A 22994-nucleotide genomic window follows, 5' to 3' on the forward strand; every position below is an offset into this window, starting at 1 on the left:
CACCAGCTTTGCATATGCCAGCCATAGGAAGGGAGATAAACCTTGTTTCAAAAAAAGGATTCTTCCAATGGCTTAAAATTGTGTTTTGTTGTTTTTTTTTTCCCTTAAGACAGACTCTGTTCCAGCTGGGGGAAAAGACAGGACTCTCTTCACACTGCAAGGAGTTGCCTTGACAAGATTTTTGTATAAAACTTCAGCCAGTGTGCTGCCCTCCACACCCCATCGCCAGGGCCCACAACACTCTGCTTGCTGCCTGGGCTGCTCTCTGAGTGCTCCCCCACCCTCCCCAGCCACGAGCAAATCAGGCCTTCCCACCGCCCAAGCTGCAGCTGCCCATTACCTAGGAGAGTTAATAAGAAATTCACCTTCCCTCCCTGGCACAAATGAATTCCAGTCAGTTCATTCTCACAGGAAATACATTTTAAAATGGAAATTAAACAAAACAATTGCTAGGAAAGGTAATAATGTGTCGCCCCTGAATTCTGCCTCTGAGAGGAATATATTACCATTCCCAAGATCGTGGCAGGCTTAGAGAACCCCCTCTGGACCCCAGGCCTTTGCAGTGGTGGGAAAGGCAGGCCCCGTGCCTCTCGTGTCCATTCTCTGGTACCCCATCAGGCTGTTAAGTGGGTCTCAAAAGCACATATCTACTCCTCAAAATGCACATGTAGGTAAGGGCCTCTGCACTCACTTCAGAATTCACCGTGGCCTGGAGTCGCAATGTCTCTGTCCCCAGGACTGTTTCCACCCCAATCAAGACACTGTGTGCTCTAACACAGTGATTAAGAGACAGACTTGTGGTGGATATAGGCTCTTCCATCTACTACCTGTGTGACCTTGGGCAAATTACTTAAACACTCTAAGCTTTGGTTCCTTATCTGTTAAATAGGATAAAAAAAAAATTAAAAAAAAAAACTCTGCCTCGTAGGATTACTGTGAAAGCAAATAAATTAATGCTTGCAAAGCCCAGTGCCTCCCAGATCATAAGTGCTCAATAAATGTCAGCTTTTATTATTATCCTATTTTTTAAAGGTCTTCAGGGGTGAGATAGATATTCTACAACTTAAAGCAGGTCCCGCGCGATTTATTGTTTAGAAGTGTATATTCTGTTGAAACAGTTAATGTGTTTCTTTAAAAGATATTTTAGCTTTAAGCAAAATGTACAGTTAGAAATCTGAGTCAGGAGCTTAATAACAAAATTCAGTACCACATTTGTTGAATAGTTTAGATCCCATCAACTAGAAAAATCACAAAATTCTGAATTAAAACATTACTACAGACAGGGCGCCTGGGTGGCTCAGTCGGTTTAGCGTCCGACTTCAGCTCAGGTCATGATCTCACGGTTGGTGCGTTGGAGCCCAGTGTTGGGCTCTGTGCTGACAGCTCAGAGCCTGGAGCCTGCTTCAGATTCTATGTCTCCCTCTCTCTCTGCCATTCCCCTGCTTGTGCTCTGTCTTTCTCTCTCTCTCAAAAATAAATAAAATAATAAAATAATAAAAATAAATATAAAATATAAAAATAATAAAAAATAAAATAAAAATAAAAATAAATTTTTTTAATGTTTATTTTTGAGAGAGAGAGAGAGAGTCACACCATGACTGGGGGAGAGACGGAGAGAGAGGGAGACACAGAACCCCGAGGCTCGAACTCACCAACCAGGAGATCATGACGTGAGCTGAAGTCGGACGCTTAACTGACTGAGCCACCCCGGCAACCCCCAAAATTTTTTTAAATAAAAAAAAATTACTACAGGTGGCTCCAGGCTATATACATGCAAATGCATGGGCAAGATGGTTCTTTTTTTGCCAGAGGAGAAAACGAGGGGTAGTACTTATAAAAAGAGACAAAGACTACAGTAAAATAGCTAGCTAGAAATGCTAAGAAGGCAACCTAACTCCTGCCCTTTTATTCATGCAAGGTAACTGAAGAATATTGAAATAGTAGAAAGACTCTTCAAAAGGATTTGGATGTCAGACTTCTCCTGTGTCCCAAAGTGCCAACCTGTGAGAGTTGTTATTCTGGGAGGGGAGTTTCATTTCAGTATGAAACTTAACCTCGAAAGAAAGAATCAGGTTAATTTGAGAAGGCAGATTTAAGTAAGAGCTAGATGAAACCATGAACTTCGACGTTAGCTTATCTGCACTTTGTGAGGGAATATTATGCATCCAGTAAAACTGATGCAGACTTGGTGGTGGGGCAAGACACATGCAAATTTTCTGAAGGGGAATTCAACAACATAGATCTAAGTTCTTTGTACAGTTTTAGATCTTTTGATAGAACAGTTCCATGTCTATTAATTTTAAGAAAATAATCCTGACAGTGTGTGAAGAGAGAAGTACCATGATATTAACACACATTATCAGTGTGTTGTTCATAGTAGTTAAAATTTGTCTCCCAATTAGGTAATGAATATTAAAACATTTTAGGAACTGCTTAGCTGTGCATAGATGTACTTTTATTGCTATTATTTACTGAATTTTCTCCAGTCATGTCCTACCTTGTGTTTGTTCTTGCTCATTTCTACCAATCGCCAGGCATGGAGGCATTTTAACACAATGGTTAAGAGCCCAAGCTCTGAGGAGGGCGCCTGGGTGGCCCAGTCAGTTAAGTGTCCAACACTCTATTTTGGCTCAGGTCGTGATCTCACAGTTTGTGAGTTCAAGCTCCACTTGGGATTTGACCTTGGGATTCTCTCTCTTCCTTTGGATTCTTTCTCTTCCTTTGTCTCTGCCCCTCCCCTGTTCTTTCTCTTTCTCTCTCAAAATAAATAAATAAAAATTTTTTTAAAACGTTTTAAAGAGCTCAAGCTCCGGGGTCAAGTGGCCATGGGTTTGAATCTTGCCTTTGCTATTTATGCTGAATTGTTTGATGCCTGTTTTTTAACTTAATTTCTTCACCTGCAAAATGGGAATGATGATAATACCTACCTAATAATGTTATAAAGAAGATTGAATGAGTTAATTTAATATCAATTACATGGATTAGTGCCTAATATTTAGTATGCTTTCAGTAAATGTTAACTAGTACCAGTAGAGCTGATTTCTAGCATTATTGCACCAAATACATTTGAACTCTAAATCCATGAGCTCTCAATTAATATTTAGCCAAATAATTTGTGAAATCATCAGGAACATGAGCACAGACATACCTGTCACTCTTAACTACAACCCTAATGATTCTTTGGTGCTTAGACTAATGCTTTAGAATTGGTTACACTTGACAGGAAATCCAATATGACACCCCTCTCCCCAGCCCCATATCTTCTTTAGAAAGCTCAACCTTCAGAACAACCTCAGGCATTCCTTAGACACAAAAGACTCAAGCCTGGTAACTGCAAAGCATGGACAGCCAAGGGACAGCATACTTAGCCTGTCCCTTCTACAAACCTTCTTCTGGACCAAATTCTGGAAATAAACATCAATCTTTTAGATTTAGCCAGAATTCTTCCTGCCCATTTAGCCCATGCTGTTTTAAAATTTTCTATATTGGTTATCAACAATTAGTTGGTAGGTTACACATTAAAATTTCAGGCTTTTCTGGAAATATCAGAAAAGTTGGCCACACGGGGCCCACATGCCTAAAAATCTTTGGAAGCTGGGTAACAACTGCCCCCTCCAGGCAGGGCATGGGATCTCCAGTTTGCCACAGCCCCAACCCACCCATTTCACTCATCTTTATTTCCTGCCTAGCCCTGCAGACCCTTGGTTTTCTGTCCCTGCTCCACTGCTCCATAGCATGCGTGCACATGTCTACGTGCGTGCATACGTGTGTGTGTGCGTGCATGTGTGTGTGTATACACACATGCCTATGCTAAACTAGGGTGTGAGTTGGAGGATATTTGCTGGGAATCTCTTAAGACTCAGGAATATAGAGGTGGCTCTAGCAACATCACTGGAGGTGTTCTTATTTAAGCAGGATGTTTGCGGCAGCAGGGTTCCTGAGCACTATTTAGAGGTTATGCGTATGTGGGCCAGGCTATAGGCAGCTCCATAGGGCTGGCTAGAAGTTACAGAATTCCTGCACTGTCCCCTGTCAGCAAAGTGCTGAGACAACAAACTTAACCTCTCTGTCCAGCATGAGCCTATCAGCCATGGTTATTAAATCCCACAAAAGGGAAAAGAGGAGAAGTGAATAGGGCTGAAAGAAAAAGCACTTTCCCCATTTGGATAGCTGTGCAGAACAGGAGCTGCTGGAGAAAGGCAGGGAGTGTAATTGCTGGCCTGAAAGAAAAAGAAAAACTATAAAAGGAAAGAAAGAAAGAGGGGGGGAAATTGATAATGAACAATTTATCCTCAGAGCTAACAGTTAATTAATTCTGAAAATATCTGTCAGGCTAATAGAAGTTGGGGGGGGGAGGGCTATGCCACATACACAATTAATAAAATAATAATAACAAAAAAGGAAAGAAAAAAGATTTTTTAAAGGTGTTACTATCTTCTTACAGGCTGGGCCCTTGGCTTCCCAATGTCATTTTCAACACAATTTTTTTTCCCCTCCGTCTCTTTTCAGAAATTGTTCTCATGAATGATTTATATATGTCTAGTTATCTGGAGTGATTTCTATGGACCCCGGCGCATTGCTGCATAATTGTTAATTTTAACGCCATAATAGCTTCAGATGGAGGAAGAGATTAGGCATTTATTGCACAATTAAATGAAACATACTTGAGAATCACAAAGGGTTCCGTAATTATTTCAGACCATTAATAAAATGGGCATTAAATTATATGGGACACAAAAGGGAAAGGAAATAGATTTTCATTACAGCAATAGAAGCTGAGAGTAGTAATAGATCCTTGTTGAATTATCTTTCTCTCTCTCTCTCTCTGAAATTAATTGTTGCCCAGCTTATTTCAAAGCAAAATAAAGGAGGGAAAAAAAGTGTTTTAAAGAACCTCTGATGAAAGGGCTTTGTTTGATGGGGACAATAGCCAGTGATACACTCCAAAAAACAAGGTAATCTTTGATTCTGGCTCCTTGCCTTTGGTTCTGAAGACTTTAAAGGCAGTTTTTCAGCAGCGTGGGGTTTCCCCACCCCTAGCCAGCTTCCAACACGTGAGGATCCAGGTGTGAGAGAGAAGAATGGGGAGGTCAAGAAAGGGTGAGTCACTGGCTTCTCTCTCCAACCACTCCTGATGGGAGAACTCAGAACACTGCACACAATCCCACATGGTTTGACAACATTAAGACCATCCAGCCTGAACTTCTTGAAAGGAAATAAAAGTAGAAGGAAAATATGCTTCATTCATTGCAGAATTCATTCAACATGCACTGATCTTCAAAATGACATTATGAGCTAAGTACTATTGTTATCGTCCTCATTTTACAGATGAGGAAACCAAAACTTGGAATGATTGAGGAAACTGCCCAAGGCCCCACCCACTAAGGGGATGAGAGGAAGTCATAATTTTAAGGCAAAAAACAAAACAAAACAAAAAAAAAAAAACAGTGTCCCTAAAACTACTCTTGTTCTAATGTAGGAAGATAGAAACACACGCAGAAAAATTTGATACCATGTCATTTACTCCTGGACAAATAAGCCATACTCAGACACTAGCACACAACTACCATTGCAGCTGCAAAAAAAAAAAAAAAAAAAAAAAAAAAAATGCAGTGAGATGAAAGACTTCCTCATCTCTTCCTTTCCTTTAATGATATCATGTCATCCCAACAGAATTCAAGCAAATGCTCCTACCATTACCTAAATGTGGTCTACTTTTGTCCTTTGGGGACCTTGTGAGCAGGATCCCTGCCCAATTCTGTGTGAAAAATAATGACAAATGAAAAGAGGAAGCTAGGGTCTCTGGAGTGGCCACATCTTCTTGACCCTCCCTTTAATCCACGTAGGCTGCCTCCACTAAGGAGTAATGACCATGAGGAAACCAGTGTGGCCACTGCTTTAAACTACAGGCACTAGGGTGAGGCATAAAGCTTTTAGCTACCTTAAAAACAACAGCAGGTCTCAAGCAACCAAGAGGCTCCTGCCTTGGACACTGTACTGTTACTTCAAGCTTCAGGGTGTTACTATGGTATCCAGTCACCTATGTGCCTAGCTTTACCTGAAACCTGATGGAGCTCAAACTCGGATTCCAGAGCCACAGGCTGAATGTCTTTGTCCTTACTCTGCTTCCCAACTTTGCAGAACCTGCCCAAGATGCCCACACACACCAGCATTTTATTCTTAAAGCTTCAATTGTTGTGCCCCAGACCAGGATCTTGTAACACTTAAGAGGAGCTCCAGTTTTTAAAACTCAGATATGAGAGCCCCCATGATTCCACTATCAAAACAGAGAGCTTACAATGGGGACCAGATATCAGGAGAATAGAGAACACTTTCCTTTAGGAGAAATTCACCCAGAAGTAGCAGGAACCACTCAAAAAAGGGAGGCCCTTTCTGCAGTTGCCCTGAAAAACCACCTAGATGTCAACATCATGCAGAAGGTCAAGTTAGGAAGGATACATACCAAATTGAATGACTGAGAGCCATAGAAGCATAAGACCCAAACTCTATGGATTTCTCTTATTGACAAGATAAGCCATTTATAAAGTAATGTTTCATCTGCCAACTCTTCCACAATTTGTGTATTAACAAGACCTCTATCTTTTCTATTAGGAGGAATAATCTTCAAGCCAGTGGTAAGAAAAACTGAATTCTAAGAGATATGGGGATAGTATGAGAAAACTTTCAGATCCAAATGAATTACATAGGAAGACCTTAAGAAAAGAGAAGCAAATGCCCAACAATTTCACCAATTGATAATTTTTATGGTATCATGGAGAACAGGAAAGTTATCTAGAGATTAGAGATGGCCAAAATAGTCTCAATTTCAGCTAAGAAGGTAGATTCTGGAAACTGTAAATCATTGATTTTGAAATGATTTTTCCCTGGCTTTCATCCACACACAAAAGTTCTAAATTTATATTTAGCTTGAAAATAAACTAATAAAGAAGAAATGGTTTATTAAATGAAAAAGTTTAAGCAAGAGACTTCCCTTCTAACAGCCTGGAAAACCAGAAATTCTAAAATGCCTTCCCATTTTAACTTGACTAGGTCCTGAATATGTTACAACAAGCACATAAACATATAAATGCACTCAAAATAAGAAAAAATTCTATCTAAAGTCAATATAAAACAGCATAAGCTGAAATTTAAAAACAAAAACAACCCATAAGTGATGACCAGAAGTAAAATTTTGTGAAGCCCTAAGGAAAATTGCCAATTCAGAAACCAATGCCTTGGGGATTAACTACTGTGCAGGGAAATGAAAGAATAAACCTTTGGCTCAAGAAAATGTGGGAAATATGCCCAAGTCTCTCACATGATGCCAAAACCCTTGAAAAGAGTGACATCACTGATGAAATAAGGGGTAAAATTACCTACCTGCCAACCAAAGGAAGCCTGGAAGAACTCTGCTCTGATGGTTCCATGTAGATAATAACAATAGCGGCAACAATAACAACAATCATGATAATTATACTAGTCTCTCCAGAAAAGTTGCTACCCTGGGCTCTCACACTCAGATCTGGAGTTCAAATGTATAGTATCTACAGGTCAGCAACCCTCTCAGTCTAGAAATTAAAATGTCAAAATTTATAAAACTCTGTTGCACCTGGTAAAAATAAAGGAAACATTCTTTAATTCCTCAGGATTCACACAGATTAAGTTGGACCAAACATGAACTGACAATTAAAAATGAAAAAAAAATCACACAAAGAAATGAGTCACCATGAGGGAGATTCAGCAAAAAATAACAAACCATAAATTTAGACATCCCTCCACACAAGTACTTCAGTTATTGAAATTTCGGTTACAGCTTATAAAGTAACTCTGTATGAAGCATTTTTGCTTTTGTTTTATTTTTTACTTTAAAGAGAAAGAGAGAGTGCCAGCAGAGTAGAAGGACAAAGGGAGAGAGAGAATCTTAAGCTTGATCTACACTCAGTGTGGAGCCCTATGTAGGGCTCAATCCCACAACCCTGGGATCTTGATCTGAGCCGAAATCAACAGCTGGATGCTGAACTGACTGAGCCACCCAGATGCCTCAAAGTGTTTTTTAAAAAGGGGATAGATCCTTTATCCATTTTGAGTTTATTTTTGTAAATGGTGTGAGAAAGTGGTCTAGTTTCAACCTTCTGCATGTTGCTGTCCAGTTCTCCCAGCACCATTTGTTAAAGAGGCTGTCTTTTTTCCATTGGATGTTCTTTCCTGCTTTGTCAAAGATGAGTTGGCCATACATTTGTGGGTCTAGTTCTGGGGTTTCTATTCTATTCCATTGGTCTGTGTGTCTGTTTTTGTGCCAATACCATGCTGTCTTGATGATTACAGCTTTGTAGTAGAGGCTAAAGTCTGGGATTGTGATGCCTCCTGCTTTGGTCTTCTTCTTCAAAATTCCTTTGGCTATTCGGGGCCTTTTGTGGTTCCATATGAATTTTAGGATTGCTTGTTCTAATTTCGAGAAGAATGCTGGGGAATTAAAAGCAAAAGTGAATTACTGGGACCTTATGAAGATAAAAAGCTTCTGCACAGCAAAGGAAACAACCAACAAAACTAAAAGGCAACCAACGGAATGGGAAAAGATATTTGCAAATGACATATCGGACAAAGGGCTAGTATCTAAAATCTATAAAGAGCTCACCAAACTCCACACCCGAAAAACAAATAACCCAGTGAAGAAATGGGCAGAAAACATGAATAGACACTTCTCTAAAGAAGACATCCAGATGGCCAATAGGCACATGAAAAGATGTTCAGCGTCGCTCCTTATCAGGGAAATACAAATCAAAACCACACTCAGGTATCACCTCACGCCAGTCAGAGTGGCCAAAATGAACAAATCAGGAGACTCTAGATGCTGGAGAGGATGTGGAGAAACGGGAACCCTCTTGCACTGTTGGTGGGAATGCAAATTGGTGCAGCCGCTCTGGAAAGCAGTGTGGAGGTTCCTCAGAAAATTAAAAATAGACCTACCCTATGACCCAGCAATAGCACTGCTAGGAATTTATCCAAGGGATACAGGAGTGCTGATGCATAGGGGCACTTGTACCCCAATGTTCATAGCAGCACTCTCAACAATAGCCAAATTATGGAAAGAGCCTAAATGTCCATCAACTGATGAATGGATAAAGAAATTGTGGTATATATACACAATGGAATACTATGTGGCAATGAGAAAAAATGAAATATGGCCTTTTGTAGCAACGTGGATGGAACTGAAGAGTGTAATGCTAAGTGAAATAAGCCATACAGAGAAAGACAGATACCATATGGTTTCACTCTTATGTGGATCCTGAGAAACTTAACAGGAACCCATGGGGGAGGGGAAGGGAAAAAAAAAAAAGAGGTTAGAGTGGGAGAGAGCCAAAGCATAAGAGACTGTTAAAAACTGAGAACAAACTGAGGGTTGATGGGGGGTGGGAGGGAGGGGAGGGTGGGTGATGGGTATTGAGGAGGGCACCTTTTGGGATGAGCACTGGGTGTTGTATGGAAACCAATTTTTCAATAAATTTCATATATAAAAAAAAAATAAAAAATAAAAAGAGGAAGAGACAAAAAAAAAAGGGGATAGAATACTACTTGGCAATGAGAAAGAATGAAATCTGGCCATTTGTAGCAATGTAGATGGAACTGCTAAGTGAAATAAGTCAGGCAGAGAAAGACAGATACCATATGTTTTCACTCATATGTGGATCCTGAGAAACTTAACAGAAGACCAGTGGGGAGGGGAAGGAGAGGGGAAGTTACAGAGAGGGAAGAAGGCAAACCATGAGAGACTCTTAAATACTGAGAACAAACTGAGGGTTGATGGGGGTGGGGGAGAGGAGAACGTGGGTGATGGGCACTGAGGAGGGCACCTGTTGGGATGAGCACTGGGTGTTGTATGGAAACCAATCTGAGAATAAATTACATATAAAAATAAATAAATAAAAAATAAATAAATAAATAAAAAGGAGATAGAAATGTTAAATTATCAAAGAAAAGAAACTATAAAAATGATTTGATAAAGGAATTGAATAAAACCTTAATATTTAAATATAATCAATTTGAAAACTCACTGGATAGATTGTAAAGCAGTTATACAGGGCTGAAAAGAAAGTGAATTGGGGGTGTCTGGGTGGCTTAGTCAGTTAAGCGTCCAACTTCAGCTCATGTCATGATCTCACAGTTCGTGAGTTCAAGCCCCACATCAGGCTGTTCACTGCTATCAGCCCAGAGACTTCACATCCTCTGTCCCTCCCTCTCTCTGCCCCTTCCCTGCTTACATCCCCCCACTGCCCCTTCTCCACTCACACTCTCTCAAAAAAAAAATAAACATTAAAAAAAGAAAATGAATTGGAAGATAGATGTAAAAAAAAATTACCCAGATTGCAGCACAGAGAAACAAAGGAAGTAGAACTTATAAAAGAGAGGTTAAGCAATATGGAGGAGAGAACATATTTAACCAGAGTTTCAGAATAAGAAAACAGAATGGTAAAAAGGTAAAAATCAAAGACATAAATTTCCCAGACCACCTATAAAACATGAATCTATAGACACAGGAAGCCCAACATATACCAAGGCATAAAAATAAAAAGTTCACATTTAGATATATTATAGTAAGCTTCTAAAACACCAAAGATAAAGAGGACATATTAAAAGCAGCAACAGAAAAAGACAGAACTCCTTCAAAAGAATGACTGTTAGATGAACAGAAGACGCTTAAACGTCAACAATTAACACAGCAGTAGAATGATACTTCAATATGTTCAAAAAAACCATTTATCAATCTAGAAATGAATACCCAGAAAAACCACTTCCACAATGAGAACAAAATAAAGACATTTTCAAATAAAAACATTTTGAAAAAACATTTTCAAATTCATGCCTAAGCATGGCTTTCTTTTTATTTTTATGGCTTATTATATGTTGGGTTTCCTATATGTGTAGATTCATATCTAATTTTTATTCACTTGAGGCTGATCTCCCATTTTTCTGTGGCTACTTTTAAAATGTTCTCTTTATCTTTGATGTTTTGTAATTTAACTAGCAAGTGAAAAGGAAGAAAGACCTGACATGTAAGAAGAGATGTTGAGTAAATAAATTAGTTAATATGTAAATAAACCTAAACAAGTACTGAATCTATGCAATAATGATGGCAATGATGATGTTTAATTTGTAAGGTTGAGAAAAAGCATGAAACATAGTTAAATATTGAACATAAACAGCCTACATGTCAGAAATGGGTGATCAGAGTTATTCTTGTAAGTACTAGGAGAATAGTATAAAATATAAATGGAGTACTTTAACTTTCAAACCAATGGAGAGGAAAAGAATGTGGGAGGGATACCTTCGTTGAAACAAAAGAAGGCAAACAAGAAAAGAAGGAAGGAAATAGGATGGGAAAGACAAATGGAAAAAAAAAACACTAAATAGTATTGGAGAAATTGTCAAGGATCATGAAGTCTGAAATTGTATCCTACTTACAAACTGGTAAGTTAGCCTGCCACAGTTTTCTTGGATTCCAGTAGAAGACATGTGACTCCTGAGTCAAAGACAAGAGATGACTTACTACCCAGAGCAGTAGCAGTAGCCAGTGTATCAGCAATTTTGTGCCTATTCCCAAAACCAGAACTCCCACAGCATGACAGGAAGATGTCAAGTGACACTTGCACATGAAGTAGGTTGTGTCACAGGACAGGAACCCTGAGCCTATGAAACCTGAGTGTTTTATGATTGATATTAATCATTCTTGCTTTTTATTCTGGAGAGAGAAACCATTTCCGTCCTCCAAAGATGTAAGTAAAACTGTCCTTTGTTCTAAAGGGAAACACTCTCTATCTTCTGAGGTTGTTCACTACACAAATATCCTTGAAAAGATAATTTGGAACAAAAAGCACTCAATGCCTCTTTTGAAATGTATGTAGAAACAGAAGAGATTGACTTAGAATTGTCTCCAAGCAGAAATAAGTCCAAATATATTAGTAATCACAAAACATATTTCTCAATTAAATACAGAGATTATCACACTAACCAGAAAAAAACTTACCAGTATAATTTACAAGAGAAGAATCATAATACATATGACTCATAAGACTGAAAGTAAAAAGATGGGAAAGAGCATTACGAGAAAATTCAAAACAAAAGAGGGGCGCCTGGGTGGCTCAGTCGGTTGAGCGTCTGACTTCAGCTCAGGTCACGATATCAGGGTCCGTGAGTTCGAGCCCCGCATCAGGCTCTGGGCTGATGGCTCAGAGCCTGGAGCCTGCTTCTGATTCTGTGTCTCCCTCTCTCTCTCTGCCCCTCCCCTGTTCATGCTCTGTCTCTCTCTGTCTCAAAAATAAACGTTAAAAAAAAAATTAAAAAAAAAAAAGTAAGTCGGAGTAGTTATAACAATACCAAATGAAATAGATGTTAACACAAAAAAAATTTATGAGGATCATATATCACCACATAATAATGAAAGGTTTGATTCAGCAGGAAGATATAACAATTCTAATCATACATATTCCTAGAAATATATGCTCAAATTATATAAATCAAAAAGTGGTAAAACTATAAAAAGAAATTGACAAATACACTATCATAGTTACAGATTTTGTCACATAAAATAAAGACAAGTCAAGCAGATTAAAACATCTGTAAGTATATAAGAGATACAAGTTACCCAATTAATAAAATTAACATTAGCATTATTAAAAGAATAGGACATTGGTGTAAATACGGCCAAATATACAAACAGAGTAAAAGAGAGAACTCAAAAACAGACCAATGCATACCTCAAAACTTGGTATATTAGGGACAACCACTAGGGAAAGGAAGGACTACTTAGTAAATTCAATCCCTATCTACACACACATAAAACTCAAAGTAAATTAAAGATGAAAAACTTTAAAACTTTTAGAAAAAGTATAGGGAAAAGGTTTGACTTCCTTTTTAGTTGATGAAGGTACAGCCATGATTTGTCACTAATCATCTGTATGTCTGTCTTTTATCTATACTATTACATGTCTATAAGAAGTCTAGAGAGTAGAAGATGGATATAGGTTTCACAATTGTGTCTTTCAATGTGGCCTGGAAAGCCACTGAATAAAGGTCTCAATAGACTGGCATTCTTTTAAAGACAAAATTTGCCTTGGATCACCATCAAAAACTATTAAGAATATTTCTCAGTCTACTCTGAGTATGAGAATTTGGCTTTGAGAGAGCTCTTCCTTCCATACACTTTACCCTGCAAAGGGCTGATGACTTCTTGAGTTAGAAGTCAGGATCAGCTTGACCTAGTGTCAAACCAATGATCAGCCATGTCTGTCAGCAAACTGTGCTACTTCCTGGAAGAACTTTGTCTTATGTATTCTCATTCTTGCATCTATCTTTCTACATGTCATAACTTCACCGAGGATAATTTGCAGTTGCAGCAGCAACTCAAACTATTCACTAGAGAGGTTCTGTGGTACAGCCACAAGAGTGGCTCAGATCTCCCTTTGAGAGAGAACCTCTGAAGGGAATGCAGTCAATTTATCTGCCCCATTTTCAAGATTTACCACATTCCCCAGGTAGGTTCTAGCCAATACTTACCAATGTAGGGTTACTAAATGTGGGACATTCCTGTCCAGCATAGGACTCCTCTAACAGGCAATCTTTGCTCTGGGACTCCTCCACAGCTTGGCTGACATTTTCTTAGAGCTGCACTGTGGGCTGAGGCTCCTTATACCCAAAATTTTCCACTCCTCCTCCCTCCTTTCACAGATATCAAACTTACACAGCAGTCTGAAGGCTCTCCCTATCTCCTGCTCTCCCTTTACCTTTGGAGGAATTTCAGTTTTGCTATCTGCTTCTCAGAAGACCCAGAATGAAATGGGTGCCTTGGAACAAGAAGGGAAGAAACCCTATGAGGAAATTCCCTTCTTTGCCTGACAAAAAGACATATCAATTCAATATAAAAATCACCCTCCTTAGGGAATTAATAAGTAATAGCTTTTATTCATATGGGCTTCATGGAATTATCAAGGTCCTAAATTGTTTAAACCAGCCATAGTCTCAATCCCTCCATCCCTTCTTCCTTCCCTGGCTCTCTCCCCCATTGCCTTATAGTGTGTGTGTGTGTGTGTGTGTGTGTGTGTGTGTGTGTGTGTGTGTGTGAAAATATATTTTCCTGTATCTAAGCCTCCTTTAGTAACCTGTAGTGTTTTCCATATCAGTTTATAACCAGTCCCTTTCACTTCCTTTTTTAAATTCTTTTTCGTGCTTCCTTGAGAAACTTTGAAGATCAAAGAGTCTTTTAGAAATTGTTCTGTTCTGTTCAACTCTAAGAACATCTAATCCAGATAAACATATCTAATATAAAATAGGAATAAATCAGATTACAAGGTCTCTTAAAATCTAATGTGGTAACTTCTCTTCTTATTGACTTTTAAAGAGGGGAAATGATAAATTAAATACTAATATAAATTTGAAAAAGAAACTCAAGAGTTTCCTAAAGAAAAAAATTTAAATCTAATATTTTGTTTATTTTGTCTCTTCCAAGGAAAAATTTTCTATTTCTCTTGTAGCTCTAATAAATAATAAAAAGTTTATGGGGTGCCTGGGTGGCTCAGTAGGTTAAGCTTCCAACTTCGGCTCAGGTCACGACCTCACAGTTTGTGGGTTTAAGCACCACATCAGGCTCTGTGCCGACAGCTCAGAGCTTGGAGCCTGCTTCAGATTCTGTGTCTGCCTCTCTCTCTGCTTCTCCCCAGCTCACACTCTGTTTCTCTCTCTCAAAAAGAAACAAACTGGAAAAAAAGTTTACCTACAAATTAAGTTGATGGCCTTGGTTACTAGTTTATAAGATAAGAGAGATAATCAGAGCTTCTAAACATGATTTAAAAAATCTTTATGAGGCACCTGGGCGGCTCAGTCAGTTGAGCATCTGACTTCAGTTCAGGTCATGATCTCACAGTCCATGGGTTCAAGCCCCACATTGAACTCTGTGTTGACAGCTCAGAGCCTGGAGCCTGCTTTGGATTCTGTATCTCCCTCTCTCTCTGCCCCTCCCCTGCTGATGCTGTGTCTCATACTGTCTCTCAAAAAATAAAATAAAATGTTAAAAAATATTTTAAGAAGATTCTTTAAAATTTGGTTTATAAAATGCAATATATTAAAATTGTACTAGAAAAAGTAAGTTTTATCAAGACGTTTTGTACAAATTAGACTAATTTAATAATTTTCATTTAAACCTAACTCTATATTCTCCCTGTTTTTACCAGTTCATAAAAAAAACTAAGTACAATATTCTAGTTTGCACAAGGTACAATTTTCTCATGATTAAAATTTTCTAAATTTCCTATATTGATTTTGTGAGTGAAAATTATTACAAATTGTTTAAGACTATAAAAATTTGTTAAATTAAATAAAGTTGCAGTAGTAGTGTTAACACTTTTAATTTTTTTTTTCAACGTTTATTTATTTTTGGGACAGAGAGAGACAGAGCATGAACGGGGGAGGGGCAGAGACAGAGGGAGACACAGAATCGGAAACAGGCTCCAGGCTCTGAGCCATCAGCCCAGAGCCTGACGCGGGGCTCGAACTCCCGGACCGCGAGATCGTGACCTGGCTGAAGTCGGACGCTTAACCGACTGCGCCACCCAGGCGCCCCGTGTTAACACTTTTAAAAACGTTATGCTACTAAAACTTTTTAATGTTACAAATTGTAATAACTTAATGTGTAACTCAAACCTGTAATTTTCATATCCTTGTTTAACTTTAAGATCTCAAATTGATATTGCTTTTTAAATTGATAAATAACATCTGAATTCCTGGACAATATAATTTTCATTTACCTGTATTCTTTTTCTACATCATAAAGTAGGTATCAATTAATATATTAAAAAGAATTCACACATATCCTTGAGTTTTATTAACATGCATATTCCACTTTTGAAGAAATATAAAAGAATGAATGTGCTAGTAAGGAGATATGTGTGAATTCTTTGGATGTATTTCTGTTCATCAAGAAAAAGGAAAGAATAATCTTGTCTTGAGTAAGAGTTGGCTGGTTGTACCAAAACATGAAAGAACATCATAAAGATGAAGGAAATGAACTTTATTTTCCTGGGTTTCAAATACCTATAAATAGTGAGTTTTAAGGAAACAATAAAATGTGTAAAAACATTGAAAAAGTGCGTTAAATGTGACCAATTCATCAATAAGAAAGGTGTAGGAATTTTCTTTACTGCAAATCATTAGAAGGATGATTTGAACATTGTGTATATTGAAATGATGAAATGAGTCTGTGCCCAGATAATATACATCCCTTTTGTCACTACAATATTTGTTAACTATTTGTTACTTCTGACATACTCTTCAAATACTTTTGAAAAAAGTTTGTTAATTTTGAAAAGGGTTAAGGTCCTAATAATTATTATTACCTACTACTGTTTTTTACTAAGTTTATACACATTTAATGTTGTTAAAAATTCCTGAAGTATTAACTCTATTATCAGGAAGTGCCCCTCTTGTCTCTGTAATATTCCCTGTCCTGAGGGAATTTTGTCTGATACAAATACCACTCCAACTTTATTTTTTAGGGCCTGCCTAGTATATCTTCTTCCATGTTTTTTCTTTTAACCCATTTGTGTCATCTTTGTATTTAAAATGTGTCTTTTATTCAAAAAATAATATAACAACAAATAAATAAAACATGTCTTTTTCATAGAATATACTTGGATTTTGCTTATTTTAATCTAGTCTAACAATATCTGTCTTTTGATTGGAATATTTAGCCCATTTATACCTAATATAACTATTGCTATAGTTGTATTTAGGTCTGTCATTTTGCTATTTTCTATTTGTCTTGTTTATTTTTTCTTCCTGATCCTCCTTTCCTGCATTCTTTTATGTTAATCAAATGTTTTCTAACATTGCATTTATTTTTTATTGACTTTAAAGCTATATTAATTTGCATTATTTTATGGTGGTTGAACTTAAATTTTAACCCAATATATTTTAAAGTAATATTGGATTACTTCATATAATATAGAAACTTTGCAACAGTGTGTATCTACTTACCTCCCCCCTCTTTAGGGCTATGGTCATCAGATATAACTATATACATTATAAACAGAATAATGCAGTATAATAATTTTTGCAAACAGCAAAACCCCCTAAATAATCCAATTAAAAATTGGACAGAGGACATAAATAGACATTTATCCACAGAAAACAAACAGATGGCCAATAGACACATGAAAAGATGTTCAACATCATTCATTATCAAGGAGCTGCAAATCAAAACTATAATGAGAACACTGTATCACCTCACATCAATCAGAATGGCTAAAATAAAAAACACAAGAAATAACAAGTGTTGGTGAGGATGTGGAGAAAAAGGAACCCTCATGCACTGTCGGTAGAAATGCAGACTGGTGCAGCCATTGTGGAAAACAGCATGGAGGTTCCTCAAAAATTAAAAATAGAAATATCACATGATCCAGTAACTCTACCACTGAGTATTTACCAAAGAAAACGAAAACATTAATTTGGAAGGCAGCTATGCTCACCACTATAACACCAACACATGAAAACATTAATTTGAAAAGACATCCACCCCTGTGTTTATTGCAGCATTACTTACAATAACCAAGATATGGAAGCAACCTAAATGTCCATCCACAGATGAATGAATAAAGAAGAGGTGGAATATATATACAATATCTTGTATATTGTATGAATATTACTCAGTCATCACAAAGAATGACATCTTGCCATATGCAATGACTTGGATGGAGCTATAGTGTATTATACTAAGTGAAATAAGCCAGTCGGAGAAAGAGAAATACCATATGATTTCACTCACATGTGGAATTTAAAAAACAAAACAGATGAACATATGGTAAAGGATAAAAAGAGAGAGGGAAGCAAACCATAAAAGACTCTTAATGATAGAGAACAAATTGAAGGTTGATAGAGGGATGTGGGGGGTGGGGATGGGCTAAATGGGTGATGTGTATTAAGGAGGGCATTTGTTATGATGAGCACAGGTTGTTATATGTAAGCAATGAATCACTAAATTCTACTCCTGAAACCAATACCCCCCCACACACACACAATGGAGTAACAATCAGCCTTAAAAAAGAATGAAATCTTGCCATTTGCAAAAACACAGATGGACCTAAAGAGTATAATGCTAAGTGAAGTAGGTCAGTCAGAGAAAGACAAATACCATATGATTTCACTAATATATAGAATTTAAGAAGCAAAACAAATGAACTAAGGAAAAAAAAAGACAAACAGAAAAAGACTTTTAAATATAAAGAACAAACTGGTGGTTGCCAGAGAGAGGAGGGTGGGTGGGATTAAGAGTATACTCATCATGATGAGCACTGAGTAATGTATAGAATTGCTGAGTCACTATATTGTACACCTGAAACGAATATAACACTGTTATGCTTGAATTTTACAAAAATAAATTTAGAAAATAATGTTTGCTTTAAGTTACATATATTTTTAAATGTGTTATATAACATATATTCTTCATTTCCTTATCACTTCCTATAGATTTAGTGTTATTTCCTTTTATCTTGAAGAACTTCTTTTAGCATTTCTTATAGCACTGGTCTGCTGGCAATAATTTCTCCCAGTTTTTGTATGAAAATGTCCTTATTTTGCCTTTATTTTAAAGAATATATTCACTGGATATGAAATTCTTAGGTGATAGTTGTTTTTTTTTTTCTCAGTACTTTGAAAATGTTGTTCTAACATCTGGCCTCCACTGCTTCTGATGACAAGTCAGCCCTTTGTCATATCATTATTCCCCTTTATATATGTATTATTTTCTCTAGCATGAAAAATTTATCTTTGCAGTTTAAGTACAATGTACCTAAAAGTAGTTTTCTTTGTATTCATCCTGCTAATAGTTTGTTAAATTTCCTGCATCTTAAAGAAGTATTTTCCATCAAATCTGGTAGGTTTTCAACCACTGTTTTTTAAATATTTTATCTCTTTCTCACCTGTCCTTCTGGGGAAGCAATGCCCATATTGCACCACTTCATATTATCCCACAAATGTTGGAAGTTCTATTCACTTTCTTTGAATCCTTTTTCTTCCATCTTTGGATTGAGTAATTTCTATTTATCCACCTTCAAATTCATGGATTCTTTTGTTTCGGGCTTTAGTTTTCACTGGTTGGGTGGTTGGCTTTGGTTTTTAGGGTTTTTTTTTTTTTTTTTTGGTTGGTTAGTTGGTTTTAGGATTTTGTTTTGCTGTTTTTGTTTGTTCCTTTGTTTGTTTTGCCATCTCCAATTTTCTGTTGAGCCCATCTGGTGAACTTTTCATTTCAGTGACTATATTTTCAGCTCCTGGATTTTTAATATATATTACATTTATTGGATGAGATCCCTATATTTTCATTCATTAAAACTTTTAAAAAATAGTTTTCTTTGATTATTTGAACATATTTATAGCTGCTTTGGTATCTATCTGCTAAATCTAATATTTGGTCCTTCTTAGATACAGTTTTTTATTTACTGAGTTTTTCCTCAGTATGAACCACATTTTTCCTATTTCTTTGCATTTCCATAGCTTTGGTTAAAAACTGGACATTGTAGTATATTGTAGCATCTCTAGATTTAGTTGAGTTTGGAAACTGTTAGATCTTTTTTCATTAGTCAGTTAACATGCAGGGACTCAAACTATAAACTTTGAATCCCCTATTGTGTGCTACAGTTGATACATCTCTGCTCAGTTTTTATGGCTTCCTGCAAATGCTTTTTTAGTCTGGCTCCTCAGGGACCTCCTCTGAAGCTGTGTAATTCAGAATATCAGAGATAAATCACAAACTCAAAGTTTATTAAGATAAACAAGTAGGAGGGGCACCTGGGTGACTCAGTCAGTTAAATGGCTTACTCTTTTTTATTTTTTTTTTTAATTTTTTTTTTTCCAACGTTTATTTATTTTTGGGACAGAGAGAGACAGAGCATGAACGGGGGAGGGGCAGAGAGAGAGGGAGACACAGAATTGGAAACAGGCTCCAGGCTCTGAGCCATCAGCCCAGAGCCCGATGCGGGGCTCGAACTCCCGGACCGCGAGATCGTGACCTGGCTGAAGTCGGACGCTTAACCGACTGCGCCACCCAGGCGCCCCTAAATGGCTTACTCTTGACTTCAGCTCAGGTCATGATCTCATGGTTCATGAGTTCGGGCCCCACGTTGGATTCTGTGCTCACAGCATGGAGCCTGCTTTGTATTCTCTCTCTCTCCCTCTTTCTGCCCTTCCTGTTCTTGCTCTCGCTCTCAAAAATAAAATAAAACATTTAAAAAAAAAAAAAAAAACAAGAAAAACAAGTAGGAAATATCAATATAATGTAACTAATTCTATAATAAAAATACACACAAGGCATACAAGTAATGCAAAGCGGAAAGCAATTAACTCTGGGAGCAACCTTTAATGTAGGAAGACTTCACAGAAGAGGTGACTTCTCAGTTGGGTTTTGAAAGATAGTAATTTACAGTTGAAGGTAGAAAGAAGACATTGCAGGTAGAGGGATGTGCCAGAATTAGAGGTATATAAATACTCCAACATCTTCTAAGAATGACAGACCCTTTGATATAGCTGGAGCTTAAGACATTAGGGAATATAAAGCTGGGAATATAAGCAGAGTGTGAATCATAAACAGCCTGTACACCAAGCTAAGGGGTAAATACTTGATTTCTAGTGATAATAATGAGTCACTGAATGGTTTTAAGCTATGTTAAGTCTAGGGTAGTCTAAGTGAAAGAAAATGATGCCAGGGTCCAGGAAGTAATTGAACAGCATTGAAAGGTAAAACAGGCATCAAAAAAGACAGAGCTTGAGATACAAGAGAGGGAGGAGTCCAGGATGACCCCTAAAGACCATTGCTTAGGCAACCAGGTGGAGGACAGTGCCATTTATCCAAAATAGGAAATACAGGAGGAACCAAGGTTGTAGGTGGGGAAAAGGGCAGATAACATGTTTAACTTTTGATATGCTGAGGTCAAGATGCTGAGACGAATCAGAAGAGAAGTCTAGAAGGTAGCTGAATATACTAACAGCTACCAGCATGCTCTGGAAACTTGGTGTGTGAGTAAGAGCCCCTGGAATGTAGAGACTGAGAAAAGAGGTGGTCTGAGAACAACAACTAGGGCATTCAGACATTTAAGGCATAAGCCCAAAAGGTGATTGACAGAAGAAGAAAGAAGAGTCAATGGTAACAGATACAGTGAAGGTAATCATAGTACTACAGGGAGTGGTGGTCTCCCACTACAGACACCTATCTCGCTATAATCTTGACAAAGTCTGGCCTCACCTACATCTTTTTCCATAACTATTATTGACCCCTGTAACACATTCCTAATTCAGACTGTATGTCAGACCTCTGCCCTTACTAATTAATTAGAAAATTCCTAATAGGTACATCATCCCCACAAGTGCTATATAGTCCTGCTAGAGACTTCTGTCCAGTTGTAAATCAATTGCATTTCTTTAAGCTTAGCAAAACAGTCCCCTGGCAACTTTACCCCATCCATCAAATGTCACCCATGAGCCACTGGCGATGAAGACTCACAGAGTCTCAGGGTCAAGCTCATTAGCCAGAGGCTCCTTCAATATAATTCTCTATGGACTTCCCTTAATAGCCTTCACCAGAGGGCCCTGCTGCCCCGGGCCCAGGAAAAAAGAGATAGTATATCTTGGAAAGGATTAACCAACAGAATTCCCTGCAGTTCTCAGGAACCAGAAAATGGAGGGATGTCACTCGCCTAAGAAACACATACATGTACATACACAAAACAAACAAACAAAATGGGAAGCACATTTAAAGAGGGAAGATAAAAAGCAGACTGAGTATGAATTTATACGAATGCCCTTTAAGGATTCAGAATTCACTTATGCCAGTAATTACAAATTACGTAAATCTCCACACTGAAAAGAGATGTGTTTTCTAAGAGAAAAAATGAATTACTAGATAACAGTGAAAGGTTAAATGTTGAGCCATATTATCTTTCTTAAATTTCAGAAGATGCAGTCATAAGTTACAATAAAAGAGGAGGCTTTAGGTAAATATATGAATAATCCTGAACTGGAGACAATAAATTTTGAAGTAGGAACAAAAGAGGTGTTAGGAAAAGGATGGAGAAGGAGAGGCTGGAGATGATGGTGCAGGGAAGGAAACGGGAACCAGATGAAGGGTTTTGCTTTGTTTTTTTCGTGTTTTTTTTTTTTTTTTTTTTTTAGTATAGTTGACACTAGATGGAGTTTGTTTGTTTGTTTTTTTAATTTTTTTTTCAACGTTTATTTACTTTTGGGACAGAGAGAGACAGAGGATGAACAGGGGAGGGGCAGAGAGAGAGGGAGACACAGAATCGGAAACAGGCTCCAAGCCATCAGCCCAGAGCCTGACGCGGGGCTCGAACCCACGGACCGCGAGATCGTGACCTGGCTGAAGTCGGACGCTTAACCGACTGCGCCACCCAGGCGCCCCAACACTAGATGGAGTTTTAAAGAGACTCACAGCTTTTACAAAAAACCGAGGCTATCTAAGGACAGAGATTATCCCCCAAGATTTATTGAGATATAATTGCCAAATTATATTTATTTAAAATGTACAATGTGATGATCTGATATACATATTTACCAAAATCGTTAATTAACACATCTATCACCTCACACTTTTTAAATTTTTATTATTTATTTATTTATTTATTTTGGTGAGAGTGCTTAAGATCTACTCTCAGCAAATTTCAAGTATACAATATAGTATTGTGAACTAAATCATCATGCTGTACATTAGATTCTCACAACCTAGTCATCTGATAACTCAAACTTTTTATCCTTTGACCAATATCTCCTCCTTTCTCCAATCCCCAGTCCTTGGCAACAACCATTCTACAATTTGAGGGTAGCCTTTTTTCCCCTTTAGATTCCACATATAAGTGATACCAGACAGTATTTATCTTTCTCTGACTTATTTCTCGTGGCATAATACCCTCCAGTATCACCCATGTTGTTGCAAATGGTAGGACTTT

The sequence above is a fragment of the Lynx canadensis genome, chromosome C2 (assembly GCF_007474595.2).
Source record: "Lynx canadensis isolate LIC74 chromosome C2, mLynCan4.pri.v2, whole genome shotgun sequence".
Lineage (NCBI taxonomy): Eukaryota > Metazoa > Chordata > Mammalia > Carnivora > Felidae > Lynx > Lynx canadensis.